The sequence below is a fragment of the Protopterus annectens genome, chromosome 9.part0 (genome assembly GCF_019279795.1).
Source record: "Protopterus annectens isolate FY-2018-M chromosome 9.part0, PAN1.0, whole genome shotgun sequence".
NCBI classification, from domain to species: Eukaryota; Metazoa; Chordata; order Ceratodontiformes; family Protopteridae; genus Protopterus; species Protopterus annectens.
In genome coordinates this window covers 894,250,072-894,257,654 of record NC_056743.1, presented here as the reverse complement: position 1 = coordinate 894,257,654, position 7,583 = coordinate 894,250,072, and positions in this window count along the sequence as shown.

The following is a 7,583-nucleotide window of genomic DNA, read 5'->3' as shown; positions in this document are numbered from 1 at the left end:
TCAGATCTAACCAGCGAGGGGTTGACCTCCAGTGTGGAACACCGGTCACCCATGTTGATGATGACCAGGTCCAATATGTTGTCACCTCTGGTGGGGGTGTTGACCAGTTGATCCAGGGCATTTGAGTTTACAAATTCTAGGAAATGTTGGGCAAGAGAGTTTGTAATTGAGTAGTTCTCCCACCTAATGTTTGGATAATTGAAATCACCCAATATCAGGATGTTTGGTAGGACCTTTATGTTTCCCAGTGTTTCCAGGAATGCGGAGTGGGGGTCCTGGGACATGGTGGGTGATCTGTAGCAAGCTATAATTTGAATAGCAGTTTTGCCAATTGTTATTTGCACGTGGATGATCTCTGAAGCATCGTGCTGTGCCACTAACCTGGAGGTGTGGGTATCTTCGATGAATATGGATACTCCCCCTGCCTTTTGTATTTCGGTCTGGGTTTTGTGGCTGAAATGTATGGTATGAGTTGTAGCCTGGTAGTGCTGGGGTGCTCTCTGGAGCCTTAAACCAGGTTTCTGTTACTGTACATATGTTGATTTTCTCCATAGTGTGGAGTGCCTCGAGTGTGTGCATTTTGAGGTTTAGACTTCTGGCATTGAGTAGCATTTCCCTCAGTTTTTTGTTACTTGTGCTATTTACAGCGGTGGGTTTGTCTTTTGAGCCTTGCCTAAAAAAGGCAATATGGGGGTGGCAAGAGCCTTGGCCAGTATATGAAAGCCTAAGGATGACAGGTGCAGACCATCTCTAGCGAAGCAGCGTGGCTTGTTGAGCATGTCATCCCAGGCTGACAGACACTGGATCCCCTTTGAATGACACCAGAAGCTTAGCCAATTGTTGAAATTGATAATTGTTTCTCTATACCGTGGTATCATTCTTGGTGAGGGCAGGATGCTACTCAGGGTCAGGGTCATACCGGCCTGGGCTATGTGTTCAGAGAGCTCCTCCATGTCTCTTTTCATGTAGTCCAGGGAGGTACAGCTCAGGTCTTTCACACCAACATGGACAATGACAGAGTCATATTTGTACTTGTTCTGGAGTGACCTGAGTGCTTGTGTTATGTGGTGGATCCTGGCACGTAACAGGCAGCTAACAGTAACCTTCATCTTGTTCAGCCTAGTGAGTGGGACGTCAGTGTGCTTGACTATAGAGTCACCTATTACTAGTGTGTTGGGTATGTTATTTTGCCTTAAGGGCTGTAATTGTGTGACACACTGGTTTTGTGAAGTATGTGTTTCATGGTTTGTGTTGGGGGGGGTGGAGGTTGCTTGGATGTCTGCTTTGGAGGTCTCTGTTGCTTCTGCAGATTTTTATTTAGAGCCTCCGAGTATGTTTTCATGTATTTATGTGTGTTTTTTGCCAGTGCTGGTTTCATAGGTCTATGTGAGACTGGTGGCGTGATGCAAGTAATTCCCTTCTTCTGTTGACTGCCTGGTCCAGTCTTGGGTTGAGAAAGCCTAGCCTCCAGTTTGGCTGTATAATTGCATCTCTCGCATGTATTAGTGTTTGGTGGAAGGAGGAGAGGGTTGTCTGTGTACATGAGGCAATTGTAACATTGCCTCAAAATGCCCAGATTCACCAGTTGGACCAGAGAGTACACCTGAAACAGGCCTTTGGACATGCCTGGATAGGTACAGTGAACTGTTTTTACTGATTGGCTGGTAAGGTCGAATAGAGAGCCTTGTCCTTCTCTACAGTATAGGGGGGGTCTAGTGCTAAGGTTTATTAGTGCTTTCTATGAGTTTTGAGCAAGTGCCGGCATGAGAAGTGAATGGTTTGAATGCTTAAATTGAAAGTTTGTCTCGTTCCAAGGAAAAAATTGAAGAGTAGACTTTGCAGAGCTGGGAATAGTTACACCCTAGCTAACTGGTGCTGCCCGGTACACTAAACCTTGCAAATGCGGGTTTTATAGCAGGGAAATGAAAGAGATAGAAATTAGCCCAAAATGGCCAATAAACTACTAATTTCTGGGCTGAAACCACTCCTCCAGGACAGATAGGCTGCGCAAAGCTCCCTCTCTCACAGTGAAAAGAGAAACTTCCTTCTATCCAAGTAAGGTATAGGCAAACACAGCAACTTTTAACACAGCCCTGAATTCAGCACTAACCTGAAAACTGGACTATACTAGCTTAGAAAGGTGGGAAAACAAATATATTTTTTGTTGTTTTTTTGCCTGCCCTCCCAAAACCTTCAAAAACCTACTGTAGACACATTTGATCAGGGCTAGTTTTAGAATAGGTGTGGTTGAGAGCAAAAGCCACCACTAAGTCCAAGTTAAAATTAAATTATACAATCAGTAAAGTGGGGGCCACCAGACTCCTAAAAGATAAAAATGTCTGAATGTTTTGTGATATATTTATGCCTTCCTTTTGAAATACAATTACTTAACTGCATTTTTACTGATACTCAGAAGAGTAATGTATTTGTCACAGCATTATTGGATGTGTGCACAGATAAAAATCAGTGATTGTTTTTTAAGCACAAAAACGAACATAAGCCATAGCAATACTAGTTTTACACTTATTTCAGCAAACACCAGTGCATTGTACAACACTGGTACTGCCACACCAGATCAGTGACTGTTGTTTAGCAGTCATCAAACAGCAGCAGGGGTAAATCACTTTCATTTTCATCATCGAGGAGTAATGCACACCTTTCACTGTCCCTGATTTCACAGACCATCCCTGATATTGCCTCATAATTTTGCTTTGTCCCTTGTAGAAAACTTTGATTTGCTAGTAAATCATTCAGGATTAGAGAGTGAATAAACCCAGAGATCAGTTTCATATTTCTTATCGTCCAAAAAATTCATGTTGATGCAAAATTTGTTATTTTATTAACTTTGTAAATGAATTAGAGTGATATTTAAAATGTGTTCCTGATTTTGAGTCTTTATTCTGCTATTATTTTTGGCTTTGCCCAAAATTCTTGAGCACAGAACTTCAGAGTTTTAACATCCAGTGTTATGACAGAATTTATAAAGCTCACTGTATGCGAAAACCATCCCTAAAGATTGGAAACTTCAGCTGTTCTTAAAATCCATGGTATGTACTGAAATCAGTCACTCTGGGCTGCTGATCTCTCTAGTGCTTACTTTGCTCTTGTTCATTATCAGCTTTATTTAACAGGATCATATAACAGCCCTGTTCAGTTAAAGAGCATAATCAGAAAAGTAATACATTTTTTTCCTCATTTTCCCTAACCAACAGCAGCTTTTGTGGGGCCTCCACACAGTCAAGGATGATTAAGGGCTCCACTGTAGCCAAGGATATTGAATATACCTTAACCTTTCTTTGTTGTTAGTTTTAGTGGACAGAATGACCCCCAGCAACTTTTAACTAAACCAGGGGCACTATGTCAGTGGTAAAATATTTAATGGAATTGTGAAGCCTGTTACTTGACAAAACACTTTTACTACAGTTAGACATATCTTTGAATTTTAAAGGAGATGTAAATAAGAGTTATTATAACTCACCTGTTTTATTAAGTACACAGGATTGTTGTACTAGCTTTTGTTGGTTTGACAGGCATGTTATAAAATATCAAGATAACTTGTTGTGTCTGAGAGGCCCCCAAGATCAGGGTACCTCCAATAGTCACAGGGTTCGCTGGTGCCTAAAGCCAGCTATGCTACAGAGTGTGGTGATATTAAGTGAGTTTGGTGATTTTTTAAGCTTTTGGGTGATGCCAAATAGCACACGTTTGCTTTTGTAGGATTAAATGTTAGTTTGTAATTTGTTTGTGTCTTTCGGCTTTTCCCGGTTAGGGGTCGCCACAGCGGAACTCTGGTCAGCTAATGATTGGCAGTAGATTTTTACGTGCTGGCTTGCCGGGCCTAACGCACAACCTTCAACGAATGAACGCCCATTCACGCATGTCGACACACAGAAGACGCTCTAACTGAGAATCGAATGGGCAACGTCTAACTGTGAGGCGACAACGCTACCGCAGCATCACCACCGCAGTAATTAATGAGCCAAAAGTTGTGGAAGTTAAGATCTTTTTGTAGTTGTGTTTCAATTATAGAGTGGCTGCTGCTGGACCATGTCATCAGCGTAGAAGATGTGTTGTAGAGTAGGAAGGTCATTAGGTAGTTTGCTAATGAAAATAGAGAGAAGAAGAGGAGCTAGGATAGAACTTTGGGGTACTCCCACTGAAAGAGGTATGGGCTGACAGAAGGAAGAGCCTATTTTACTGTGAAGAACCTGTTTGGCAAGAAGTCTTGGAACAAGGTGATGGATGTGGTACTAAGGCCATTATTCTGAAGAGAGAGAGAAGGAGGAATTGTTAGTTGACAAGGTCAAAGGCTTTTGTGGGGTCAATGAATATTGCTGCTGTCAAGTTACCTTTGTTTTTAGTGTAAGCAGATGGTATCATTAAATGTAGCTTGAGAGTTGTATATAGATTAATTTTTCTAGCACGTTTCCAAGAATGGGTAGGATGGAAATAGGATGAATATGTGAGGTGTTTTGGAGATTAGATTGTACGGGTGTGGGGGTAATGAGTGCTGCTTTCAGATGTTTGGCAGTATATTTCGTCTCAGGCAAAAGTTAAAGATGCAATGAAGAGGCTGGGTTAGAAGGCTGGATTAGAACTTTCCTGCACTGGTGAATAAATCCAGGGAAAGATGATATCTGAACCTGGATGAAAGACTGTAGGCATGTTTTCAAGTAGGTTACTGAGTTGTTTACATCCAATTTTGGTGTAGTAAAAAGCAGGATGAAGGAAGGGAGCTCTGGGGAGAAGAAAGTAGAATGGAGATGCTGCTAATTGGTCCTTATTAAGTCTGGATTAGGTATAGAGAGGATTTGTTGTCAGAGAATTTTGTATCCGGTGAACAGATAGACCTTATGCCAGAAGTGTTTGAATTTATTTACAAAAGGTGCTTGGTTTTGAGAAGGATTGCTTTGTGCCTCCGTATGGATTGTTCAGACAAGTTCTAGAGTTTGGTAAAGGTAGCATGGTTGTCAGGGACTGGATTATTTTTCCATGACTGCCAGGCTTCTTCACTTGGCTTGAGAAGAAATTAAAGCTCTTTGGTGAGCCATAGTGTTTGTTCTTATTTAAAAATATTAAAATTTTACCACTGGGAAGAATTTTTCCTGGATTAAGTTATGTTAGGGTAGTAACTGCAGTGTTAGGGTCTTGGATATTTACTATGGTAGGCCAGTTAAATAGTAGTTGTCAGATGTCTTTTCAACTTGGTGGCATTTTGTGTGGACTGTGGTCTGAAGGAGATCCATTTGACTGGAGATATTAGAGAGAGAGATTCCTGATTTGAAAAATAACTGTTGAGCAATCACTGGAGACAGGGGGAAGAATAGAAACATTTGTGACAGTTAATGGCTCTTTAGAGATTAGTAAGTCAAAAACTAAGTGGTTTTAGGAATGCAGATTTGGGAAGATAAGTTCTGTTATTAGCTGTAAGAGGTCCTTGTTAGCTAGAAATTCAGAAATGTCATTTGAGAGGGGACCTGAGAAGTTAATGTTGAAATCTCCCAGAATAATGAGATGTTTGTTTTTGCTACAGAGAGCCCTTTCTTATTTGTATTTGCTAGCCAAGACTATTTCAGAGATTAGGGATTCAAATTTAGAAAGAAACGAAGGAGAAAGTAGACATGTTGCTCCATTAAGTAAGAGTTTGTTTTCCCTTGCGCTGAATTTTAGAAGAACCCATTTGGGATCTGTGTCTGTTGTAGTGTTGACTTTGGCTAGGATGGTAAGATTAAGATAGTTTTTGTACAGTAATAGACAGCTTCCTCATTTCCTATTTCCAGGTCTTGCATCTTACTCATAACTGCATGAGGGGGGAAGTACTAAAAGTTAGGACTGCTTGGCTTGATCCAAGATTCAGTGACAGCTGTAACATCTGGGTTATGGGAGGAATAGAAGGCACTTATTTGGTCATGTTTGTTGGCAATGGTTTGTGCATTGATGAAGGCACAGGAGATATGGGAGTTTGTGCAGTTTGTGGATAGAGAGAAGTTGTGGTAAGGGCCAGGGTTGGTTTCAGTGCTGGCTCTGATAAGGAGAATTAGAATGGTTGGGGTGAATTTGTAGAGATGGTCAGGAATTGTGATGTAAGTGTTGTTAGTATATGTTTTACGGTGGGAGGACAGTTGTGCACTGTGTAATGTAAGTATATGGGAGTGGTTATTGAAGGCTTGAATGGAAAGTAGTGGAGATTTTGTTACTGAATTGTCATAGTAAAGTGTGGGAGAGAATGTTAGACGGGCAGAAATAATGATGAAAGAGTGTGGATTATGTATGATGGGTGTGAAATACACCTTTTGGGGAAAGGTAGAACATTAAGCAGGAGAAGTGCAGTGAGAATGCCTGCGGCATCATAATAGGTACATGTAGTATAATGCAGATATGACAAGAAGCTGTGGTTAAAGGGTGATATAAACCGGAGTACTATGAATGAGTAATTTTACAGAGCTGGAAGGAAGATTGTGTGTTTCTAGGAAATGTATCCTCGTTTTATGGAGTTGTTGCACACAACCATATGCAATGTAAATTATAAGGTGTTGTGTTGTATGAATATATGACACTTGGGCCATTTCAGAAGTAATGGAATATACATTTGTTTGAGAGGAAAATAACTTGTTTTATGCTCGTTTTGCCATAGATCCATTTGCAGATCATTCTGAATAATCTGGTTCTCTTCTACATATACATATTCTTTAATGTTCCAAAACTGTGGGTGGGATTCTTAGACTCAGTACACAGTGTGTCGGGCAAGTACACAGTAAAGCACTTATAGCAGCTTCTATGTGATACACAGGCAAATGTGTAATATGGCAATAGAACTAATATTTTATGTGCCACACAGAGAAATGGGATGCTGTATATATGCAAACGGGCAAGTCAGAAATTCAGTGAGAGCCTTAGTGTACAAGCAATGTCACTGAAATGCCATTATAATGCATTACTAAGGTCAATGAATCAGTCAGAAAGCAGTAAGCATGTCAGTGCAGCAGGTAATCTGATTAGACAGTGTTGCAGCAATGGTAATAATGCAAACAGAATGTACCTTTTCAGCACACACAAGACCCCACATAAAGACATGTAAATTGAAAACAGTAAACAATTTACTGCAAGTAGATTTGTCTGTGGATAGATATATGATTACACAAGTCTGCACTCATATATACTGGAAACAAAACACAGCAAGGTTCAAACTACCAACCATATGTTGACAAAAACAATTCTAATGCTCACTGGCTCCAAAGCTAGACTAGTGAACATTGGGGACCTCTCACTGTCCACTGCAAAACTACAACTATGCATGACAGAGATATCAGATGTTAAAATGAGCTTGTAATAAATTGCAAATGTGCACTGATATGCAAAAATGGGTAATGAAACAAGTACAAGTTTGATATTTTGTGAATTATTGTGCCTGCTCCTGCATGTCAGTGAGCTGCACTGCATATCCCATTCATAAAGAGGATAAGCCTAATATCTAGAAATGTGCAACAACACCCCCCCTCTTGTCCAGGAGCAAAGCCTGCCTTGTAATGCGCCCTTGATGACATACTTCCCTTCCAAGCAGTACAGACTGACCCATACACCTC